This window comes from Lissotriton helveticus, chromosome 4_1, assembly GCF_964261635.1.
Source record: "Lissotriton helveticus chromosome 4_1, aLisHel1.1, whole genome shotgun sequence".
Classification (NCBI taxonomy): Eukaryota; Metazoa; Chordata; class Amphibia; order Caudata; family Salamandridae; genus Lissotriton; species Lissotriton helveticus.
In genome coordinates this window covers 923,917,431-923,943,031 of record NC_136063.1, presented here as the reverse complement: position 1 = coordinate 923,943,031, position 25,601 = coordinate 923,917,431, and positions in this window count along the sequence as shown.

Sequence of the window (25,601 nt, the reverse complement as noted above, 5' to 3'; positions counted from 1 at the left end):
TGGAGACAAGGAGGGCCTGATTTAGAGTTTGTCCGACAGGGTACTCCTTGGCAAATGTGACTGAGTATCCTGCCCACCAAGCCCTCGGTCCCCCGTCTCATTTAAGGACAGCTGAATTCTATATATTCTTCAGTTGGAGTCCCATTCTGCTAATTGAATACCTCCTCCAATGGCCCAAAGGAGTAGGGGACATTCGTGGAAGGCCATTACACTACTCATACTATTTAGGGTGGTTGGTGTAATGTATTTTTTCCTGCCTAGGATGAGGAACATGAAAAAAAACTAAAATGACCATCTCATGCTTGGAGAAAACACTGTTCCTTAGTTTCTGTTTTTCGGAAATAAACCCCCACTTTGGGAGATTATTTTTGAAAAAAAGTTCAAAGTGACATTGACTGTTCACCCAACTTTTAGTGCATTGAAAGGAACCACTGTGACGGTAGTTACCTTCAATGTTCGGAAATGACCGCGGGTAGAGTTGTCATCTATACATCTGGCGGGTGGTAGTCCATCAAGGTGGTGGGGTTACTGTCTTCTGCCATGCTGACAAACTGTACTCCACCTGCCAAATTCTAAATCCAGCCCAGAGTATTGCAGAGAGGTTGGACGAGCACATGAAGGCTCTAAATGGAGCCGGGAAAGAGATCACAGGTGTGGAAAATGGGAAATAATGATAGAGGGGGGAATGAAGAGTGTATGGTGAGGTATGGCGCAGCGGCCAGGGCGGCTGACTCTAGAGCCTAAGGCTCATGGTTTGGTCCAGCGCAGCTTAGCTCAGCACTGTGCGGCTCTGGGCAATAGCTCACTTATTATCCCCGACGGTGCCTAGTGCCTTGAGACCCTTAGGGGTGAGTAGTTTGCGATTTACAAATGCTGGATTTGGATAGAAGTGTTGGGGGTCTCCTCCATGTGTGTAATGTTCTTTAGATCACAGGAGCATGTCATGCAATAAGAATAGGTTGTGGACTCAGGGGATGTACTTAGAGGGCGCTGAGCAAACAATCCCATCAGTGGTGTTTGTTAGCTAGAGACATAATAAAAAACTGAATTTACTGCACCTGATCCCTGGGACAACGCAGCATCCACTCCTGCCCACAGCAGCACCTTATGTTGTTTTAATTGCAGCAGTTTGCTGATGGTAGTTGTGAATTACCACACAATGAGCTATTTGTGTTCCATTCCTACTGAATGATTTATACAACTCCACGCTAAAAACAAATTGCTTCCTTATCCAGCCTGCTCTGTAGCTGCAAATGATGTTGTTTCTGCTGAGTATGGCAACTTTCAAGTTAAACCATTTTACATGAATTCATACTACTACTGGACATAGAACAACTTCCCTTTTTTCACGAAATCGATATGTCGCTGTGAGGTCACCGATACGGAAATATTTTTGTAGAATTCATTGACTTAATATATTGACACGTCATTTCCCCTTCAAGTAGAGAACACATCCGTTTTAAGAACAAGTTCAACGCTTCCACAAAGATGATATGTATGCATGCTAGTTTTCGCGAAATTCTCCCGATGGCACAGCCAAAACACATGGGGGCAATGGCATTATCCTGTTTTGTGTACTTCACTAGTGCAGAAGGGGTCTTGTTTTTTTTTCTCGATCTTCAGGGCATACATTAAGTTGAAAAATGTCCAAGTTCATCGGTATGACCTGCCTGCAGGAGAGATTTGAAACACATTCTATTTTCGGTGCTGGACTGGCTCAAGAGGGCAGAGTGGATGTTTTTTCATGTCTTCAGGACATACACTAACTTGAAAAATCTCTTAGTTAATCCATGGGCGGCAGATAGCAGAGATTTGAAACACATTGGCCTTATCCTGATCCCATTTTCTGTGCTGGACTGGCACAAGATGGCAGGGTGGATTTCTTTTTCATGTATTCAGGACATACATTATTTGAAAAATCTCAGAGTTAATGCACGGGCTGCCGACAGCAGAACTCGGAAACACAGGGTCGAGATACTCATTGTGTTTCGGAGCTCTGATGTCAGTAAAACATACTATACTAACTTGAAGGTTTTTTGAGGTAACGGATGCATTGAAACATGACAAAAGGCAGACATCTCTTCTCCACTGGTGCAGCACAGTGCAGAGATTAGAGTCATGATAGGGCCCCTGGCAGTAACAGGCTCTTTCTGTTTTCGAGCTCTGTTGTCAGCAAAGGATGCAGTAACTCAGAGTATTTTTTCAAATTAATATATACATATACATATTTGAGCTGTGCTGTTTTACTGAGTTAAAACTTGTGCTGCACAAAATTAGATACTCCTAAAACTAAGCGTACAGATCTGTTCTGCAGTGGAGTGGAGGCATAAAACATGAGCTAGATTATAGGCCACGTGCAGCTGTGGAAAACCTGTTTTTAGCACATCCACTTCGACAGGCAGACACACTACTTTACGCCAAAATCATGAGCTGTCATGAAAACTGCCATGTTCTCAGTTAGGAACAATGTATTACAATGTGCAAATGCAATATGCTAATCATAACCTTGGGCATCTGGGCAGAAATGGGGATTAGGTTTCAAAATCAGTGAGAGAAGCGCAGCTGGAATTGTGCCAACAGGGGGCGAGCAAACTACATTTTCCACACATGCACATTGTTCATGATGTGGCCTCAGGATTTAATGCCAGACAAATGATCAAGTTTAAAATATGCCCGACAGGACTGCACTGGATCAACAAAGCTACAGGAAAGTAGTCACAAAATCAACATGTGACCATTATTGCATTTCAGCGCCTCATATAACATAGCTTGTTGGCAGTGGTATTCCGCTGAGTTTACCCAAAAGTACGGCGCTGCTGTTCTCTGTGAACATGGATAGCTTTGTGGTAAAAACACATTTAATATGCAATGTTATGCATGCCTGATGAGTTCTGGATGTGAGACTAAATTTAATTAAAAACATTTTTGGAATTCTTTGAGCTTGGATCAAGGGTACAGTCAATATCGTGTTATTACAAGATCCAGTCCTTAATTGGTCCAGTAGGCGTAAGGTATTTGATGCTCAAATAAAATTAAAAGCGGCCCTATTACTACAGCATCTCCACCTGCTAAGGGGGATGTGGCTTAAACAACCTTTGAAGTATTGTAATAGAGTGAAAACCCAGCTTAAGGAAGATCCCACTCCAGCTTATAAATAGAGCCAATTTCAATGACTAAAATGATAGCAGACCAACAAAAATCCAATCAGTAGAACCGGAGATATGCAATTTCAAAGATTAAGGTGAAAGTAGCATTTAGAAGTACAAAGCACCAATTGCATTCATCTGGTCGTGCTGGACTCTGACAAAGTCAAAAGTTCAGGCTGATCACGATGGAGCAAGAGCAGGATACAGGACTGAGTTTGATCCACTGAACAGTGGTGGCCAGCACAGGTAAACACTGTGGGGTGGGGTGGGGTGGGATGTGAGGGGGGGAAGTCGATAGAAATTTGCCAGTCTTAGAAGAAGTTCCACGACCATAGAGGTGCAATTTTGCTGGCATAAACATTGCCATTTTAACTTTGTCAGTAGTAGACATGTTACTAATAGCTCACTTTTGAAATAAAAATACATTTAAGGGAGAGGACCATAACAGCGCTGTTTTATGTTAACCAATATTCTGAATGTTCTTTTTTAAACATGTATACATATTTATTTAATATAAAAGATTAGAGATAGTTTAAGGTCATTTCACAATATTTTCTTATTTGCAACAAATGACCAGGGCTACGAGTAATTTAAATTGCGACGGGGAGCTGAGTGACCTTGTTGTTTCCCTTGTAGGAGAATTGTTCCTTAACTGCCATATTATGGGAATAATTCTCATGTTAACAGCTGGGTTTATACAAATTGATGTAGAGGCACTAATACAAAAAGAAAATACAATATCAGTAATAGGTCCATTCTTCACGATGAAATATATCATATAATGTTCTTACCCATGTCCCACCCCTTATTTCATGTAGGTCGTCAACTGAAGGAACTATATTTACTCTCGGCCCCTTTGAAAGTCCATCAATGACTACATGCATCTCAACTGTTTTAACATCCCCCCATTTAGAAGAATCTCTTTTAATTTAACTTTGAATTTTTTTTGTTTCTTTTGCCCTTATGTTAAGTAGATTTGTGTTTCATTCTCTCAGAAGCAGTTTTCACTTTTTCTCAAACAGGTCACTCACTGACTTTGCCATGTTTTAAAACTATGTAATCCATGTGAATATAGTTATTAATCTTTTTGTTAAACAATCTTTATTGTATTTTAACATAAATAATTAATTAATTTCCCTGCACCCCCCCATCCAAGCAAACACAAAGCAAACACAGAAAAAAGAAAGTTGAGTTGCTGAGCTGGCGACATGGTAGACCTGTATATATAAGAACAGCAGATACGTATTCCAGATACATCAAATCATAACACAATATAACCATAATAAGCCTTAACAGCAGTAAAACCCCGAACAAGGAATCGAGAGCCTGCATGGTCATGAAAAAGAGACAGATCATCCCTGTCCCTGTGTTACGAGCCATTCCCTCAGTGGGGTGAAAATTTGAAGCCTCCTTTTCCGAGCTCAGTATTTTGTGTGCATAAACAGCCCTTTCTAATATGATAAACTGAAATTAACCGGGTCAACCATTTATTTAAATGATGGAGGAGCGGGGTCGAGCCAGGCTATCGTCAGGCAAAATCTGAGTACTGCCATGGAGAGAAATAGGAAGAGAGATGAAGCCAAGGGAAGAGATTCCTGCTCCTGGACCCCTAGGAGAATCAATTGGGAGGTAACCTTTATCAGCAGGTTTAATTGTGCCTCAAAAGATTGAGATATATCCCTTCTCAAGTTCACTAAACCTGGGTAATCCACCAACATATGAACTAAGTCTGCCCCTGCCTCCTGGCAGCGTGGACAGATCGTGCCTGAGATTCCACCCCACCTACTAATTTTAACCGTGGTAATATATAGATTAAACCAAGTTTCATAATGTTTTACCTCAAGGTTAGCGGATTTAAGAGTTGAACGAGCTAGTGCTAGAGAGGAGAGGGTATCGTCCTCTATTGACTGCAATTACTCCAGCCATCGAGTGACATGTTTCCCAATATCATCCCCATTCTGTCATTTAATAGTTTATAGATACTTCCAATTGAAGATGTACGCCTAGCTAGCAAATCTAAAAGTTTAATCCTATTGAACCCCTCTCCCACCTCTTTTCTTCCATATGAAATCCCTGATTTGTAAAAATTTAAAGAATTCATTGCTTCCTAGAATGGATTTTCTCCTCATGGATTCAAAAGTAGTAAAGCTCTTATCAAAAAAGAAATCCGCAAAAATAAATGGACTAAGGTTTTTTCCCCAAAGCCTAATGTAGGGATCATGAAATATATCTCGTAAAAGAGAGTTATCATGGAGGGGGGTATAAAAACTAAAACGGACGACCCCAAGTTTTTTCCTGACACTGGTTCACACACAAAATGCATATAATAGGGTCTTGAACCTAACCTTTTTGAAGTAACCAAATTCTAACTACCGGAACAAGCAGCCACGAACCACAGCTCCGACGCTCAATTCAAAACATGTTGGGACAATATTCTGTGTGGGCCCTTCCTGAGTTGAGTCAAACCACTGGGGGTGAATACCCAGGCCAGAATGGCGGTGGCTAGATTTTGGAAACGTCAATCTCTAGAGGAAACTCAAAAGGTGTCACATTGGTGTAGTAAGGAAATACTACATAGCAATCTAAGATGGGCAGCTGAGGCAAAAAAGAAGATAAAAGAGACAATTTGTTGCCTAGACGTGGGTACAACCCAAAACCCCTTAGAAGCAGTCTTTACAAAAGCGACACTTAGAGCACAAGGAAGGGAGCACTCGAGGTTGCAGGACTTAGGTTATCCAAGAAACAAAAAATCGGTAAAAACATGATAGAAGTATGGGAAACCCATACAGGATACCCATACCTAGAATCACTCCCGAACTATGGTTTTAGGTGGGATATTTAAACAATGAGAATTGGCATTATCCCCTGGCGAGTGGAGGAAAAAGTCACGGCAGAAATGGTGTACCCAGATGGTTTATGCAAGTGCGGTATGGGGACTAAGTGTGAGATAATGCACATTCTTCTTGATTGCCTCATGTATGTTGAAGTGAGAAAACTGATTCTGCGACCCATTTTCAGAAAATATGATACAAGAATGAGAGCCCAAGCAATCAATTTAGTGCTAAAAATGGAATATTTAGAAATAGCTATAGCTCTGGGTTACTACCTGAAAGAAATAAATCAAACGGTCAGTGGAAAGCTCAAAGAAGTGTAATGAGAAACCCCAGCTATTCTGTATACAATAAAAGAAGAAGAGTAACTTGGGCGGGACAAGTCTGTTGGGTTTTAATATTTTTTAATCCCCTTACAGCAATGGTGGACTGCTGAAGATAATGAATAGCCTTAATTTTAAATGTCCAAGACGATTCAGCTTTTAAGAAGAACGTACTGTATGTTTTTATACCTTTTAAAGATTTTAACAAAAGTTGTACATTGCTTTACTAATAATTAATCATGTATAATACCCTGAATTTTACTGGATTTGGTTTTAAAGACTAAGGTCTAAATAAACAGAGTTTTTCTCTCTCTCACTGGGGGTTAATTGTTGCAATGCAAGGCCCAATAATACAACCGAACGTTTGATACTGCCAATCTGCCTCGTTCTCTAGGAAGGGAACGGAACATCAGGGCCATCCAGGGTCTGGCATACGCCCAGAGAAAACTACGGATCATACCATTCAAAGCCTTAAATCACATGACATTATCCTCCAGTGGTATAGCTCTGAAGAAATACAAAATTCTTTGAAAGAGCATAATTTTAATTAAATTACACCTATCAATCAAGGTGAGTCTAAGATTATTCCATCTAAGCAGCTCCGCCTTGGTTTTATTAACTAACGGGCCCAGATTACCCTCTACCACTTCATCCGTTTCTGCACTAATATTGATGCCCAAATATACTGCGTTCTGAACCACCCGTGTATCCTCAAACCTAGTGTTATCGTTTATAAGTATCTGCATTTTATCCCTGTTGAGTCTATATCCCGAGATACGTCCAAAGAGGTGAGCCTCCAATTCAATTTTCTTAACTGCGACAATGGCATCAGGAGTGAAAATCGCAAGGTCATCCACGTAAGCCAGAATGTTAGTATCCCAGCCACTAGTTGACATCGGCAGGATTGAAGCATTTCCTTGGATTCGGATGATTAAAGGGTTGATATAGTGGGCAAAGAGCAGGGGGAACACGGACAGCCCTGCCTTATCCCCCTCTAGATTTTAACTATCCCCGATTACCTCTCCATTAACGAGATTTTGGCCGTGGTTTAATATATAGCATTTTAATCCACGCAACAAAGTCAGATCCCAGACCCTTCTTCTCCAATATCGCCCACAGATAAGGCCAAGAGACCCTCTCGAGCGCTTTCTCAGCGTCTACTAGCAACAGCGCCATAGGGTCTCCTTGGAGCTGGCCACATCAAATGAAGTAATTACCCAGCGAATGTGGTCTGTTGTACCCATTCCAGGGATACAACCATGTTGTATGGGTGAAACAATATTTTTATAATCTTAAATAGCCTTGAGGCTAAGATTTTAGCAAAAACCTTAGTATCAGAATGAATTAAGTAATAGGTCGATGTGGGACTTGGCCCTTTCCCCAGAAATTTTTCGTTTTTTACCCCTTTTAATTTAGAATGCCCCTATTGTAACAACAATGTATAGGCCTTGTGCAGTGAGGAAAGCCCTGAGTACTGTGAAACTGATGTTAAGATGCAGGTGTCTTATACCCCTAACATGGCTGCCACTGACCACTGCTGCTGCAGCGGGGTTAGTAGGCGCATTCTAGTGGCTAGGGCCTGGCTGGAACCCTCCAAACAATGTATCAACTTAGCCTGCCAGCCTGCCCACAGGTAGAATGGTGGAACCTCCTAGAACCCCCTGGAACCTTCTGGAACAGGTGAGGTGACACCAACTGCCACTGCCAACTGTCAACTTGCACTGTATAAGGAAAGGAAGGAAAACTTTCCTGTCAGAGTGACTGAGGGGAAGACCTGGGGAAGAACCTACGCAGGAGGATAGGCAGTGAGGGTCAGGGCAGGGTCTTATGATGCTGGAAATGACAGGGCCTAGAGTGCTGCTTTACAAGTATTGAGGCATCCTGTACCCCCCCACTGACCTAACCCCGCGGCAGGGAACCCCCAGGGACCACTTGAGGGGATTGACTGAGGAGATCTAACACCAGCCACCAACGTAACCCCCTTCAAGGAAACAAGAAACCAAAGGGCGCAAGAAACATCACGCCAACAAGAAACTAAGCTTCTAGTTACAAGGGCGCAAGAAACATCACGCCAAGAAGAAACTAAGCCTCTATTTACAAGGGCGCAAGAAACCTAAAGCGCTAAGAAGAAATTAAATCATCACAGGACTTTTGAAGAAGCAAACAGGTATTGGCGCGGTACTGACCCTGCGTTTCCTGATGTCACCTGGGGTCTCCCTTGCTAACCTGCTACTGGGGTGTCACCTGTCCTGTATATCTAGCGCTGCCCTTGCTGACCCTGTGAAGAGCGCTGAAGTAATGGAGGGGGTTGCTGCCTTCTGAAGCGCTATATTAGCCTGAACTGCAGCACCCTGAACTGAATGTTATTAGACCTGCTGGTCTTGCCCCCACCTCGTGTGGGCCAAAGCGCTATAGCCCTGCACCCGGCTGTCTGTGAAGCGCTAGAATCCTGGGCGTGATTCCTGCCTGAAGCGCTATATTCTGTTGTGCCCTTCAGCAGCGCTACCTGGAATTAACTGTCTGCCGAGCGCTACCTCTGCTGTGAATTGCCTGCTATATCGTAGCGCTGTGAATCCTGAAAAGCGCTATCCCCCTGAAGCGCTGTGTCACCAAGAACTTCTGTGGCTCTAGAAGTTGCTGCCTTCTGAAGCGCTGACTCCCTGCTCCCCCAACGCTCCTTTGCTGTCCCTGTGAAGAGTGCTGAGGTACTGAAGGGGGTTGCTGCCTTGTGAAGTGCTGTACCTGCAGGGTGATATTATCTAAACCTGATTGCCTGCTGAAGCGCTGTCCCCAGCATTGCCTGTGGCCAAGCGCTGTCATGTGAGGAACTGAGGTAGTGCCCAGGGAAGCGCTGTAATTTCACTCCAAGCGCTTTCTTGAATGTCCCATAGAAGCGCTGTAAGTGTGCCTCGAAGCGCTCTCTTGTAGGCCCCAGAGAAACGCTGTATTTTTGACCTTAAGTGCCCACCTGTTGGCCCCTATGTGCCTCTAGTGACGTGGAGGCCATTAAGTTACGGTTTATGCCTGAGGACAGGCTTGCCATTCATTAACTGTTTGGGCCCTGGTTCCGGCGTAGGCCTAAAGACATACTGAGTTCACCTGCGATGGCTTAGCCCTGCATAGGGGAGTCCAAGGCATAGTAAAATGCTCATTGAGAATGCTTTACTGAATTGCTTATTGAAATGTTCACCTTAATTAACAGAAATGTTTTACTAGTCTAAAGCAAGGCCTGTGCTTGCTTAATGAGATGTTGCTCTCTAGCAATGAGTAATGTTCTATTTATAAGTTACTTAATGAAATGCCTATGCCTGATTCCTTCCCTGTAATGTTTACTCCTGATTAGGGGGATGTTACCTATGATTGGGGAAGAGTTTTGAAGTGGTTATTCCTGCTTGGAACCAGGATTATTCTGAACTATAGAAGTTTTATTACACCCCTGCCCCAGTGTTATAACCTCTACTTATTTACAGGATTACTCTTGGGTGCTGAAAGGTTTATGCCTGCTTAATGTAGGAATTAGAATGTTGATACTGGCCTGGGGGTGGAAACGCCAACAGCTGCATAATGAACTGTGTCTGCTGACTAATGAAACATTTATTCATGTTGGTTGAAAGGTGGAGCACATGCCCACAGTTATGGAGTGAGGTGTTCCTTGCTTTAAAGAAATGTTTACATTTACTAAAAGGCTTTTCATGCATAAACCAAGTCTTCTAAACTCAGGCTTGCCTGTTAAAATGGTTATCTCTGCCTTGAAGAGTTGTTAACTGTTGATTGCTGAGTAGGGGAACGTTAATGTTATAAGGATATAGTTACACTGCCTTATGAGATGTTTTATCCGCAGTGGCGTGTTTTTATTCCTGCCATAGGAGTTTCATTCCTGCCTAAGGAAATGGTTAATGAAATGTTTTACCCTCAGTGAAGCGTTTTACTTCTGCTAAACTGATTATCTCTATTGCAGGAAATGTTTTACCTGTAAGCTCCTGATTAAAAGGGGGAAGGCCCTGCCTGTTCAGGCATCAGGTGATAGGATGGTGTGTGATGCCTAAAGAAATACTTTATGCCTAATGAAAGGTGTTGACCTCATTTGAGGCAATGTTTACTCCTAGTTAGTGCTGGCTAATGCAATGGTTAGCTGGGCCCAATGAGAAGTTCTCCCAAAGGGATGCCCAACCTTGTTATATGGAATAATTATTCTTCATGAAATGTTTAATTCCTATTACAGGAGGAGAGTTACGTCCACATACTTTTGTGGCAAATGAAATGTTTCATATTTAAGGAAATGTTTGAACTACACTTAACGAATTGTTTATTCCTACAGCGGGGAGATGTTTCTGTTATGGAACTGTCCCTTTGTTTACCTGAGGAAATGGATATTGATGCTTAATGCAGTGTTGTTCTTATGACTTTGAGATGTATTCCTTTCAGGTACTGACCAAGAAGCAAGGCGTAGGTCGGGCCTGTGTCCCACTAAAAATGTATTTAACTATTTATTGATCCAATATTTAATATTTATTGCAGAACGGATATTTATTCATCCAATATTGATTGCAAGTCTTGAGACACATGTATTTTAAATGAATTTATGATTTCCCTGATCCTGCTCTATCTATCTGATTATTTATCTTAATACAAATCACTTGTTTTTATACAAGCTCTGGAGTGGAGTCATTTATTGCGTGCCCAGGTTTCTGTCTCAGTGTGAGTGTGTGCTGCATGATCGCTTAACACATGTGCTTTCGGATGCCTACCCGCTCGTGCCATGCTACCCTAGGGGACTGGTGACCCCAGTTCCAACAGTCGATATGACCCCATTTGATTCACTGGTTTTCCCTTTTTGGGGAAAACCACCATCCTCGCAGAAGCCTATGAATCAGGAGGAGGGTTACCCATCCGAACAGCTAAAAATAACTTGAGCTAAATTTATGAAGAGTTGGGGCAAAAACTTTATAAAATTCCCAAGGAATAAAATCTGTCCCTACGGCTTTTCCGAGAGCTAATCCCGACACTGTAAATATGATTTCTTTTACTGATATGGGTTGGTATAAAAGCTCCCTATCCTCCCTGCCCAATATATCCAGAGCCACGTGATCTAAATGTGTCTCTATCTGTCCTGGATCTAACTTTTCCTCAGCATACAGCTTCTGATAGTATCTTTGAAAAGCGGAACGTATCCCCCTACATCAGGAATGGGACCAAGGTCTGAGTCTTAAACTTGCTTAATGTCACCATAGGTTGCCTGTTGTCTTGCACGCAAAGCTAGTCTATGCCCCCCCTTTTCATTAATTTCATACTTTTTGTTTTTCCACACCTTATATTTTTTAGCCGCTTTTCTTAAGCAGGGATGTCCCCTATTGCTATTTTAGCCAATATAACCCAAAGCTGAGCCTCCTCAATGGTGACTCCCATAGACACAGCCTCTTCCAGTCCCGCCTCAGCCTGCGATAAGGCCTGATACAATTCCTGCAGTGGGTGTTTCTCCTTCTTCTGTCTATTCCAACTAAGTCTCGCAGTTTCCCCATGAATCCCTGCTTTAAATGTATCCTACACTATTCCAATGATAGCAGTCCCTACATTTTCAGCCATAAATATTGGAATCCAATACATCATATACAGAACATAGTCTTCATCTAACAACAAAGCTCTTTCAAAAGACCATCCCCCCTTAGTTTGCTAAGTAGCTTGAATATCTAGTTTTAAATCTAAGGGATTAAAGTCGGACATCACCCGCAGAAGGTTAAATATGAGAGAAGCAGACATCAGCTTACTGGATATAAAAATATTATCTAGGCGGGTATGCACCTTGGGAGGGGCAGAATAGAATGTATAGCCTGGGTCCAGTGGTTCCTTGTCAGCCCAAACATCGTGGAGTCCATGAGCTTTAACAGGTTGCACCAATGACTGGAAGACTTTGGGCTTACGCCCTTGATACAATGCTGCACCTGCCATCAGGGCACCCCCTTTAATATTGATTTTAAAATCCCCACACAATACTAAAGGAAGGGACCACCCAGCCAGTTCAATGCAGATCCAGTCCAATAGTGCTGGATCATTAATGACGGGGCCATAAATAGAACAAACTGTAAAACCCCCTCCATTATGAGTACATTCTACGATAGCCCATCTTCCAAATTTGTCCGCCCTGGATCTAGTGTATCGGATCTTGCCTTTGCGTGCAAGTATTGCCACCCCACCGGTGCGGGTACCTTGCAGAGTCCTGGAGATAACTTGATACCCTGTGAATTTTATTAGATGTTTCTGGGATTGGTCAACATGTGTTTCCTGTATACAAGTTATATAAGCTTTTAAATACTGCAAATAAATATTAGCCCTCTGCCTATCCCGAAAGTTATTCAGCCCACAGTTATTGATTGAGGCTATTTTTAAACTAGGCATCTTCTATTGTAATGTAGTGCTGCTTGAAGGTTGCCAGCCCGAACAACCACTTACATAACCTACCACCTTGCTTGGATTCCCTGCCTTCCCCTCACCATCCCGCCACCCCCACCAGCACAGTCCACCCCCTCCCATCCCCGCAGTCCCAACCAAGAGCAAAAGGGTCACTCCTAACCCTGGTGATGGTTCTTACCTGCGAGCCGCCCCTGCTCCCCCAGGCCACTGTCCCGGACTACCCATCCCCCCACCAAAGCCCGAAGAAAAGAAAAACATCATAAAAGCAAAAGGGGGAGCCCCCTTCCACAGAAGCTTGAATGGCCCATCCAGGAGATCCAAGAAGATATACTCCCAAGAAAGACAACCAATGAGAAAAAGAGACACAAGCTAGAGAAACGCCCCTTTCATGGCAGGAAGGAAGAGATGCAGCCAATACTTTTTATCAACCCAGTCTAGTCTCATTAGAAATTACTTTCAGGTATTCTTCTGCCCTGACCTCCAAAAGGAAAGTCAGAGTATTTCCCTTAAAGATCACCTTGAGATGAGCCAGATTTAGAAGATATATTTGACATCCTTGCTGCTGAAAAGAGGAAAAAACTGCAGGAATCACCATCTTCTCTCGACTGTCACATGGCAGAAATCCGGACAAACGAAAAAGGTATGCCCATCGTATGATCTCTTTGCTTTCGGTCTTGCCTTGTAAGAAGAAGTTACCGAACTAGACCAGGATGGCTCTAGGTTTCTCTGGCTGTTGAATATGATTTTTCATGGGAGTTAAGGGGAACCGGTGTACCCTTTGTACTTCAGATTCCCAGCCCCATTGGGCAGGCTCGGGGAAGGCACTGTGAAATTATGCGAAGTTCCTCCTTTAGAAGATCACAGGAACCAAAGTCGTACGAGAAAGGTAAAGTTTATTTTAAGATGTGCAGCAGAGGACCCCAGCCACAGCTGTTGCCCTGAAAACTCTCTCAAAAAATCCGCACAGGGAGTTTAATATAGAACGTTCCCCACCGTGACATTACGAAGCCTGTCATGGGGGTACAAACCATTAGTTTGAAAAGATGAGGGGGGAGAGTGGAGAGTTAAGGATTCCCCCAAAGCAGAGGATACCACACCACCTTTTAAGCAATTCCAGCATGAAGGATCTGATGTCACCTCCCTCTACGTTCTCTGTGATGCCAAGAAACTGTAAGTTGTTTCTACGTTGCTGGTTCTCGAAATCCTTCAGTTTCCACATCATGTCAATTAGCTGGGTCTCTTGCAGGGTTTGCCTTTTTTCAACTGTTGCCAGAGCAGCCTCTGCTGCCTCCATCTGCTTCTCAACTAAGGTAATCCACTCTGCCATCTTAAAGCATATTTTGGTAACTTTTCACCACAGCACCTTGTATTTTCTTTGTGGCCAGATGTGCTCTTTTATGTTCAACTCTAGCTTAGGACTGCTTCTGTTTCAGCATGGAGTAAATTGTCTTGATTGTGGGTGCAGAATTCATGTCTGATGGTGGCACCCCCTGTGGTGTGCCCGATCTCTCTCTCTCTCTAGATCTCTATATACCTGGCAGGTTTCCAAATAGTCCCACTTCAATTGCCTGTGATGCCTAACTCCGGTCCAGATTCTTTATCAATCCTCCTTGAACTCTCTCTGTATCTTTTAAGGAGAGAGAGAGACGCTTTTGTGTTGAAGGTTTTGTATTTCCCCTACTCCGCCTAGCACTCGATGAGCCTGGAGCCGAGGCGTCATCTGTCAGCTCCTCGCTGAGGCCAGGGCGGTCTGAATCATCTGTTGGGGAGAAGAACTTTTCTACAGCTTCAGGGGAACCTCCTATCTATATTGCTGCCCTTAGATCCTGGTCTAGATCCCGGTCTATCGCTAGGGGGCCGCTCTTGTCACCGCTATTCAATTCCCTATCTGAGAATGAAAAAGTACTTAGTGGTGGCCCCTGAGCCCCAACCTCCAACGTTTCAGCATTTAACTCTTTTTTTCTTCCATTTTCTTCCATATCATTTTCCTTTTCATTTTGCGCAGCATTACCCGGCAAGCTTTGATCAGCCCCATTGATCCCCCCTGGGGTGTTAACTTCTACCATCACAGGCGCAGACTGAGGAGGTGCAGGGGCAGACAACTTACCCTGATCTTTTGACTGTAGTCATGCATGTTTACCAGAAACAATTTCTGGTATAGAAGGTTGTCTCTCTCTAGATGCATTGAGGCAGTTCAAAGCCCCCTGTGCTCTCTGGGAATCCGCTATCGGCCCCTCTCTGCCACTGAGGGTTTTCCCGGCTGCAGTCACCCTGGTTTCCTCTGTTTTCCATAGTGGCATCTTCTTGCGGTGCGTAGTAGAGCGCACAGGGGCAGGCCCCGGAAGGTGCGCCCACTCATTTGGTGGCTTGGCTGTTCTTGGCAGCATCGCTGGACTTCGCGGCAGCCAGAGCCAAGTGAAAGTGCAACGGTTGTTGTGCAAGGCGAGTGCAGATCTCCAGGCAGTCCTACACGACACTAGCATCCCGACAGCAAAGCTGAGCTGTCGTCGAAAATGCAGACCGGCACGCTCAAGGAATGAGGTGAGATTAAGCATCAGCGCTAGTGGTTGGGAGCAGGGGTGGGGAAGCAGTTACTGTGGCGAGCTAAGTGGCCGCCATGTTGCTCTGGACTGATAGGTATTAATCTTAATGTAGTTAAGAACCCAAACTGCTGCCGGGAAAGCACATATGCCATTATAAACTAATGGGGAAACCCAATCATTGTCCATGGACCTGGGTATCATGTAGTATAGAAAACAAATGGTCCTAGACTTTTTTATCATGCATCAAGTCAAGAGACGTTTATGATTCAAAATACGTTTTTGGCATGCATAAGATCAGCACATGGTTCTTAATACATATAAGACATTCAAAAGTCCACTGATTCTTCAGGAAACTATCTGTTTTATTCACGGACACATATTTGGAAGGTAAACACTTTACCAAGTTATATATTAATCAAGAGGTTGCTCCAAAGGAAGGGATGTGAAGGAGTAGTGCTCTTGTGTAAAATAGATAAAAGTGAAAAGGGGATCACAGAGTGAAGATATTTCAATAGAAAATGATTACAAAAATTAAAATCTGAACTGGTTCTAAGTAACATCAACACCAGTTAGTTGTGGCCTGTCCATCATTAATCATTTGTGTTGCTACTTTTAATCATTTTCAAAAAAGTTCAGAGGTATCATCTGTTGGTTGGACGGGTAATGATGACATATGGTACAGGCTCCCTTGGGGATGAATGTCGATGTTTCAACCCGACTTAATGCGTAGAGGGTATTTTTATCCTTAGCTTGCTGGTCTTCCTCAGGACAGGGGAAGAGTGGGAGGCAACATACTATAGGTGCCTGTAGGTTGATGGCCCTGATCACAGTTCCAGGGAGTGGGTAGTCTGCATCACTATAGTGATGTAGGTGTAATTAATCGATAGAAGGGGTATCCAAAACTCAGTCAGAAACCAGCCGAAGTACTGGTTAGGAAAAGGAGTAAATTCCATCCAAGGATAACCAATCACCCTAAATTATCCTCAAAAACTTTTATAGAGCATCCCAGGGATGCCAGTACTTCACTCATCAAGATGCAGAGTACCCACTCCCAGGAGCTGTGATCAGGGCCATCAACCTACAGGCACCTATAGTAGGTTGCCTACCACTCCCTGTCAGTGCTCCTCCTGATGGATTATTTGCCTCTGCACCCGCCACGGAAATACAGAGCATGCGCAGAGGCAAAGAGATTTCCTCATTTGCATGGAGCACGCTCTCATGCAAATGAGAGAATGCCCCTTTGAGGAAGCGCTGTTGCTGTATGTGTGCCAGCGCTTTCAGTATTACAAAAGGGGATGCACAAGCGTCTGCAGCCCCTTCTGTGATACCAAAGTGCCCCTGGGGTGCGCAAAGTGAGCGCAAATGCCTGGTGCGCCCCTGGGGAAAAATAGCTTTGGTTTTCTCATTGCAGATTCGTGAGTGCAAGGTTCTTACATTTAAGACTGATATAAGCATGGGACCAGGGGCTTAACACAGGCTCCTGTGACCCTTTAGGGGGCCCCCATTCAGCACAAGGACAATGATCATCTGTGAGACATACTCGACTCGGGGGTCCCTCTTCATATTCTGCAGGGGGGGTACATCATTTTGCCTTATGCCACTGATGGGACCTGGGTGAAGGGAGAAGGCCCAGAGCACAGTGCAACTCTTGGCCAATCTGCAGCTGCTGTGTCCACCATACATTTAAAGAGGAATGTGACTACCTATTACTTTACAATACCTCGGCTAACGTGGGACATGGAGCCATGGACTGATGCATTCCTGCATCAAAAGACCCAAAGTTTACATATTCATAGTTCATGGAGCACATCTTTCTGGAAAGTTGTTAAAAGGTCTTTTGAGGAAAGTTTATAGGGGCAAGAGGTGCATGTGGCAGGCAGGGCAGGGGGCATATCATTCGCTGTCCACATTTTAACTACCAACGGCATGCATCCACCTGCCCCACATATGCGCCTTGACCGATTGGCATACTTTAGGGCCCTTATTTACAAGTTTCTGGAGTAGAGCTTACACTGTGTTGTAACTGAAACATCAAAATAAGTCTCTGCCTGGTGTCTTCCCCGTGTTCATGTGTTTGATGGCCCATCTGATGTCTGTTTCGTCAAGTGGTGCGTTTAATGGGGTTCTTGCGTTCTCATTTACTTTAGGGATATGCGCCTCATCCAGGATAGTCGCTAAGCCTGCCTCATCATACTGGCCTATTTGTGCATTTAGTGGCTTGCAGAATTCCACAGATCTGCTCAGGATGTCTGCCTGGGCAGTCAGGGCTACCGTATTAGCATCTTTGATAGATACCACAGCGTTCTGGCCTCTCTCTCTGTTTGCTAGACAAGCTAAGAATCTTTCAAGGTGGTTTCTCTGTTTGTGTTGCATTTCAGTGTACATCTTATAATTGTGCTTCGCAGGGGTATCCGGGCTTCATCCAGTTCCCTCTGCAACCTATGTCATGAATCCCATACAGCTACAGTGTGTGGGACCTGTCTATCAAGGTCTGCAATCTTTTGTTATAGCCTTATGACTGTTTTTCCCAGGGATTTGCCTACGCAGCATGTGGGGCCATGCATTTCCCCCTTAATGTTACTTTAGAAGTCTCCCACAGTTCCTTTGCTGACTCCACTGTACCCATATTTATGGGAAACAACTCCTGTATCATTTCCCTGTTTTCCACTCTGAACACCTGGTCTAGTAATGCTTGAGTTTGTAGATGCCACTGTGGCACTGCTGCCACATAAGCTCGGTCTAGTAGCTCTATCGCCAGTGGAGCAATGTCCGACAGCAGAGGGTCAAAATATTAGTTTTGGATGGGAAACGTGTAGTCTATCCTGGAGAAGGCCCCATGCAAGGGAGAATAGAACGATAAGCCCTGCTTGTTGCCATGATGTGTCCTCCATAGCTCCAATAGGTTAAGTGTATCCATGCCCTATAATAGGGCCCTGGAGGATCTGCCTAGTGGTCTAGTGTTGGGCTTGTAGCTATCTAAGTGTCTTCCCAGTACACAGTTGCAATCACCCATGCAGATTATGTCATAGTGAGATTATGACATTAAGGTTTGCACCACAAAAGTAATCAGGTGTGCCAATGTTTGGTGCATGTGTTTAGTAGCACTGTTGGGTCAGCCTCTCATCTCTCCTACAAACCCTACCCCAGGAGCCGAAGAAGTAAAACTAGAATACCATAGTCTTCCCCGAACTTAGTGCACAGTAACTCATGTTTATGTGGTCACAGTTGTATATCCTGCAATAAAACCATCTTCATCTGATGCTCCCTTGTGTAGGACCACATTCTGTGTTGCTTAATGGGGTTCTGTATCATCTTAACATTCCAAGATGGCGCTGTTACCCCAATGTGCTCAGTTTGTGTGTTTCACGTGCCCACCTGCTCGTTCTCGCCAGCCAGTTATTGCGGTGATCTAAGTCTTTCCCTCTGGTGTTCTGAAATAAATGGTTCCCTGTAATGAATTGTGAAACCCTTTCACCTCCCTTCCATGTGGCCCATCCCATTCAGGCCTCCACAATCGATACATAAGGTGTCATCACAACCCACCGTACTGCAGTTGATTTTCCTTCTCCTGTTGTTATACCCCCGTGGTCCCCATGTGCGTTTCTCCCGGTACTCTCACCCCAATGTCTCACACACATGTTGGAGAGTAACAGTGTATGTGCATGCCTCTCTGGTCACAGCCGACTCACATTGCATTCTCACTTCTCTGTGAAATACCCCCCATGGGTGTGAACATAATAGCATTAGTGAAACCTCCTTCTCTATTTCATAGTCTCATATCAGTAGTTACGTGACTCTGCTCAGGACTCCAGTCAATGATTTGTCATGAACTGCATAGTGTCCTCTAAGTTATCAAAGAAACATATCTTTTCTTGGGATGTCTACTGGGAGACATGCTGGTGGAAGTAATCCATTGTCCAGGCCCAATCCCTGCGTTTTCGCTTCACTTCCATGAATGAACTCTGTATCGATTGGGTGGTCACACCATAGTTCAGGCAGAAAGAGATTCAGTTCCTGTTGTAGTCCACATTCCGCTGCTGTCGCGCCACTGTCAGTATGCTCACTTTACTTTGTAACGTGGTATACGTGCTATCAATATTTGCAGTTGGGCCCTTGGTTTGGGTTCGTGTGCAGTGTTCTGTGTGCCCTGTCCACTGCCAGTTTCCCTTTATTCCCCAGCCCAGGCAGAACCGTAGTGAGACAGGATTTGTGGAACTGTTCCACTGGGTAGTCTCCATGCCTTTGGGTAAGTCAAGTATACAGATATTGTTGAATGTTGACCTGTCCTCCATACCACCAACTTGGCCTCCTATGCCTGTAGTCGCCTGTCCTTGTCTGCTAGTTGACATGTATGTGTCCCGAGGACCTCATCCATCCCATTAGTTCTAGTTCCCAGGTCTTTCACATGGTACCATATCTTGGCACAATAGCACCACTGTGATGACTATCATCTGTCTTCTCTGTGATAGCCTTGTTACCTACAAGTAGCCCTATGTCAGTGGCAGCTTTGCAGTAGCCGTTTCATAAGTTGCACAGTCTTGCCAAGTGTGGATCAATTAGGGCACACACTCTCATCTCCTTTGCTTTATAATTTAGGAAGTCTCTCATCTGTAGTGCTCCTGTATGCATTCAGGGGGCCAAGGTCACATCAATATAGGTGTTCAGTAAGTTTCACTGCTGTGAGTTGGACATCCATTTGTCGTTCAGGGAGATTTCATAGGTAATGTGTCCTCTGTGATGTGCTTTTTGTTCGTTGTAGTCGCCCCGGGGCTGTTAAGCCTATGTTACAGCTGGCTGTGTGTTGTGTGGCTCCTTCCCCCAGTCTGGAGTGCCACTGGTCTTGCTTTCTTTTTTTATATAAATGCTGTGCTGGGAGGCGTTCCGTGTCTCCCTGGCATTGTTGCCATATGTAGCGGGGAGAGGGTAGCACTCCCCTCCTACCGGGATGCCGCTACGTATAACGGGGCTGTGTCCCCAGGGCGGCACCTCGCCTCTGTCATCAGGGCTGCATCTCTCTCTCTCTTGATAATTGGTCCTTTTTGTACCGATTGTTGTGGTGGGAAAGACTTGAGCTTACCCACTTCCTGGGGGGACTCAGTTAAGTTGACGCACCTAGTCGCTGTAATTAGAAGATCCATTTAAGGGGCATGAGTGCGTGGACATGCAAAAGGCGTGCCAAAAGTAAACCCATCTGTGTCAGAACAGCACACAGGGCTCAGACCCCCTGGTCCTGTGGACACAGATTAGTCTTTGTTTATGGCTTACTCTAAAGATCAGCTACTGAAGCTATAAAGCAAAAGTATGCCTCACCTGTGTCTGTCCTTTGGTTTCGATGAGACATGTGATGCAGGGTCCAGTATGTGTAATTCATGTGAGTTCAAGATATTTCACCTGCATGCGAATGGGCCAGAGAATCAAAATCACAACAGTTCATCAAAATCTACCATGACTTCTGGGAAGCAGGAAGGGCGAATCATTAACTTCAAGGGTTTCTAATGAACACCAGGTCCATGATCAAACACAAAGTTGAATTAGGATACTTCCTGCTGGCTCAGAACCCTGACTGGATCTTTGTCACAGAAACTTAGGCCAATGAGGCCTCTGGCCATGACCAAGTGGATGCTATCCCTCCAGGCTTTTTAATCCATACACTGGATAGATTAATCAGGCCTAGAGGAGGTCTGGTGGTAGTTTACAAAACACTATATCAATGCCACGTTGACTCCAAACTTCATAATGGCTCATGTGACTCTCTCTAATTCAAGCTCAAAACTACTCACACCTGCCCCTTTACGGGCATTCTAATCTACAGGCCCCCGGGATCGAGGTCTACTTTCTTGTCTGAAATATGGAACTTTATAGAGTCCCATATGGGAAAAGGTTACATCACTATCTTGGGGGATTTCAAATTTCATCTTGAGGACACTGCTAGCAGGGATACCACTGCTCTTAAAGAGATTATTTTTACCTTGGGCTTTACGGCTAGTCAAGTCCTCCACCCACGAGGCTGAACACAGGGGAGGAATTTGTCTTCCCTTGTTAAGACCTGGAGGAGAAATTGGAAGGGGATTTCAGCTGATTCTTTAATAATGGTGTTAGGAAAAAAACCTCCTGTTATTTTGGAGGACATGGACAAAGGGGCATATGATCTCTGCTTGGTTGAGCATGGCCGCAGATATGGTAGCTCTGCTAAGGGAAATGAATGGGACGAGGAAGGGGCTGTCGGCCCCTTGGTTAACTAATTGATTGAGGGTGGTTAGTCAGGCCAATCGCCATCAGGAACGGGCCTAGTGAAAAAACTGTGAGGTACAGGAAAGGTCTGCCTACAATATGATGTTTAAGGATTACAAGGTGGCTTTGAAAGAAGAGAAATCCAAATATTGCACTTATAAAATTGAGTCAACGAATTCCCCTGATGAACTCTTCAAAATAGTGCGGAAGTTAGCCACACCCCTGGCTTTTCTTGAAATTGTAGGCTCTCGGGAGCTATGCAATTAGCTTTTCTAGTAAGAAATCACTAATATCTATAAGGAGCTTGATGCATCCATACCAACAGTGTAAGGCCTGCTGTCTTACAGTAGTAAGCTGCAGCCAGGAACCCTTATCACCTCATAATTCAGCTAAGCAACTGTAAATAGACATACAGTGTTCCTCTCCTCACACCAGAACTGGTGGAACTGCATCTCCTTAACATCAAATCGGGCTCTCCTCTTGAACCTTTTGCTCCTAGGGTCCTGCATATGGTAGACAGTGTGGTGGCACATCCCCTCTCAGCCTTGATGAATATAGTCATCTTCTCAGGGAGCTACCCTTGGGAGTGGAAGGAAACAGTAGTCCAGCCAATCCTCAAGAAGCCCAACCTTGACCCCAATGACCTAAAAAAGCTCTGTGCTATTTCTCTACTCCCAGTTTCGACTAAGATCCTGGAAAATCATCTTACCAGCCATCTGATGGCTGTTGCGGAAGAGCAGAACTGGCTGGACATGTCTCAATTCAGAATCCAGAAAAATCACGGAACAGAAACTGCTCTGGTGTCAGCCACTGACTGTATTAGGTGGCTAGTGGATGAGGGGCAGGGTATGGCACTGATCCTGTTGGTTCTGTCTGATTATTTTGATACCATCTCCCCTTCTCTGCTGGCAGAACACCTTCAGGCACTGGGTGTCTCTCGTAGGGCTTTGAAACTCCTTTCTTGTTTCCTTATGGATAGATCACAAAGGGTAACAGTGGGCCAACCCATTTACACTACCATGTGGGATGCCACAGGACTCATCTCTGACTCTGACACTTTTCAACTTGAATGGATCCCCTTCAGCCAGGATCATCTGCCCTTTTGGACTAAAAGCAGTTACATGTTCTGGCAGTATCATGTTCTGACGACACCAAATCATTGTGTTGATTACAAAAGATATGGAAGCAATAGCAGCCACTTGCAATCAGTGCATGACAGCAGTGGCAGAATGGATGAGTAAAAACTACCTGAAGCATAATGAGGAAAAGACTGAGGTGCTGAACTTTCAAACATAAAATGCCATCTGGAAAAAATAACTAGTGGGCAGAGACCTTGGTTTCATTACCTATGCCAACAGATAAGGCCAAAAACTTAGGGGTAATCCTTGATGACAAGCTCTCCTTGGATGCCAAGGCTAACCGTACAGCGTCTACTTATTTCTGGCTGATTAGAATGCTAAGGAGAGTTTTTCCTTATTTCCCTCTCCTGGTTAAAAAAACAATGACTCTGATGTTAATCATGTCTAAAATTGACTACTGTAACACCTTATATCTATATAACAAGGGTACCATAGCCAAACAGAAGGTAGTGCAAAATGCATTGGCAATGCTTTTTTTGAATGTCACCTAATAACAGTTGGTGGCCAGGGGACTGCTTGAGTTGCACTGGCTTCCCATACCAAAGCGCAACATGTTCAAGTCCATCTGCATTGTGCAGAAGGTCCTCTATCAGGCCTACCCAGCTGGTATTAGGCAATGTTCCATCAGGATAAACCGGGAGGCAGAGCCTTTTCATTTGTGGTGGCTAGAATGTGGAACTCCTCGCCTAATCATATGACTAGCATTAAATTACCTTCTCCCTTTAGGAAAGCCTAAAAGATCTGGCTTTTTGTGCTATTAGGTCTTGCCTCCATCTAAAGAGTTCTATCTTCTTCTCCAAGCTTAAGTTGACTATTGAGACTACAGCACCTTGACGCCTTCGGACATTTGTTGCGCTCTATAATTCTGCTCAAATTCTCCCGAGGCCGTACCTGGTCACCTTGGAGGAAGGGCACCATGCCACTCACTGCTGGCCACTCAGGTCACTCCAGCAGACAACCTCCATGTGACTCTGACTTCTGCCTCATGCACGGGCCATCATCTGGGCTCAGCTATCGCATGTGTGCCACACACCACCTGGGCAGCGTGTCCAGAGGCGAGGTAACTGCACCCCCCCAGTGATGTGCTTTGAATGGGGGGGTCATATTAGGGGGTTTTAAACAACTCCGCAGTCACTGCTGAGTCAGAGGAGGGTCCCAGAACCAGTAATCGCCAGAGCTGCAGAGAGGTGCCTCCTCCTAGGCAGCCATCTTGGTACCTCCTCTATCATGCAATTTTATCTGTTTTAGAAGCAAAACAACCTTTACTACGCAGTCATTACCACAAAATACCACACCACACAGCCATTACCAAGGAATGCCATTACCATGTATTACCTTTACCACAGATACCTTTACAACAAAAATGTAAGTATATCACAGGTAAGTGAAACTCGATCAGAGTCCTAAAAAAAGGCAAAGGAAACCACAAGAGGGCAGGGTAGGAATGCTTTGACCCGTTAAGCCTGGTGGTGGGGTCCTGCAGGGACCTAGATTGGGGCCAAAAATGTTTTTTTATTTTTATTCTTGCAGTTAATTTGCAGAGGATCTGTGGATCCATGGCAAAATGTAAAAAAAAAAGAAAGCAATTTCTTGCACGCTTGTTTTTTTCCTTAGCCCCTTGAGTGAGCCAGGTACCAGGGGAAAATCATATATATTAGGGGAAGGGAGATTTATGTGGCCCCCCTCCCTGGACCGATTTCAGGCCTGGGGGATCCATTCCTGGGGGCCTGATTTTTTAAATAAGGAGGAGGGAGCACGCAACCATCCTCCACAGGTCAATTTCAGCCTGGGGACCCCATACCCAGGGCCAGCTGATGCTATATCCCAGGGAGTCCATCCCCAAAACATGGCGGTTTTCCTGCCCTCACAGGCAGGGAAACAATGGGTTTACTCTCACGTGGTGGGAGCAAATTCAAAATTCCTGCCAATCAGGAGCAAACACCAAGGCTGCTCACAGTCAAAATCAACCCAGGGACGCCCCTCCTCCTTGGACATTGTCCCCCTCCCCATATTTCAATATGGCTAGGCCCCAGGAGATGGGGTCTCCAGGCTGAAATTGGCACGGGAGGTAGGCTGCATGCCCACTCCCTCTTTCTGCAATATGTCCAGGCCCAGAGGGATGTGGTCCCAGGGCCGAAATCAGCCTGAGAAGGGCCACGTGCTTCCCTCCCCCACAAAATGTGCCAGGCATCCGGGATGGGATCTCTGGGGCTGAAATCAGCCTGGGGAGGGAGGCTAGATGTACCCCTCCCCACTGAAACATGTTGCCAGGCCCGGGGGAAGGGTCTTGCTCCCCGGATTCCACAGGGCCAAAATTGGTCAGCGGTTGGTGGCATGTGGGGGGCTGGCTGCCGGCCTTGTGGCCAACCCCCACTGCACAAGGTCAAAGGCTATGCACAGCATGGGGTTGTTGCATACAGGGTTGGCAAAAAGCTGTGCAAGGCAGCAATTGGACTAACATATGGCAATTAAATATTACTTTACATTAAAAAACTCTAGAAATTCCCTGAAATAAAAAAAAAAGGTTATAGAGATGTTATAGTCAGGAAACAGCATGAAAACCATGGAAATTCACCATAGAAATTCAAGTTATAATTATCTGAAGAAACTATAACAAATGCCCTCAGGTAAATGTAACTTACTCCCTTGCCATGCACTGCTAATTATCCCATATATTACATCACATTACATCTTCTATGACATCATTGATAATATCACTGTAACATTTGCAACACAATTATTGATTAGAAAACTGTGCCTTTTGGGGGTGCTTGTAGGTAGACACCCGGCAATTCAAATGGAAAAATGGGTTAGAGAAGATCAAAAGGACATAGTGAGCATGAGAAGTCACTAGTGCTATGCGCCAAAGATAAATGAAACAGAAATTTATGAAAAGAAAAAGAATTTGCTGATGTTAGTAGGAGAAATATATGAACTCTAATAGATTTCTGAGCATAGTGGTTTTCAAGGGGCTCAGAAA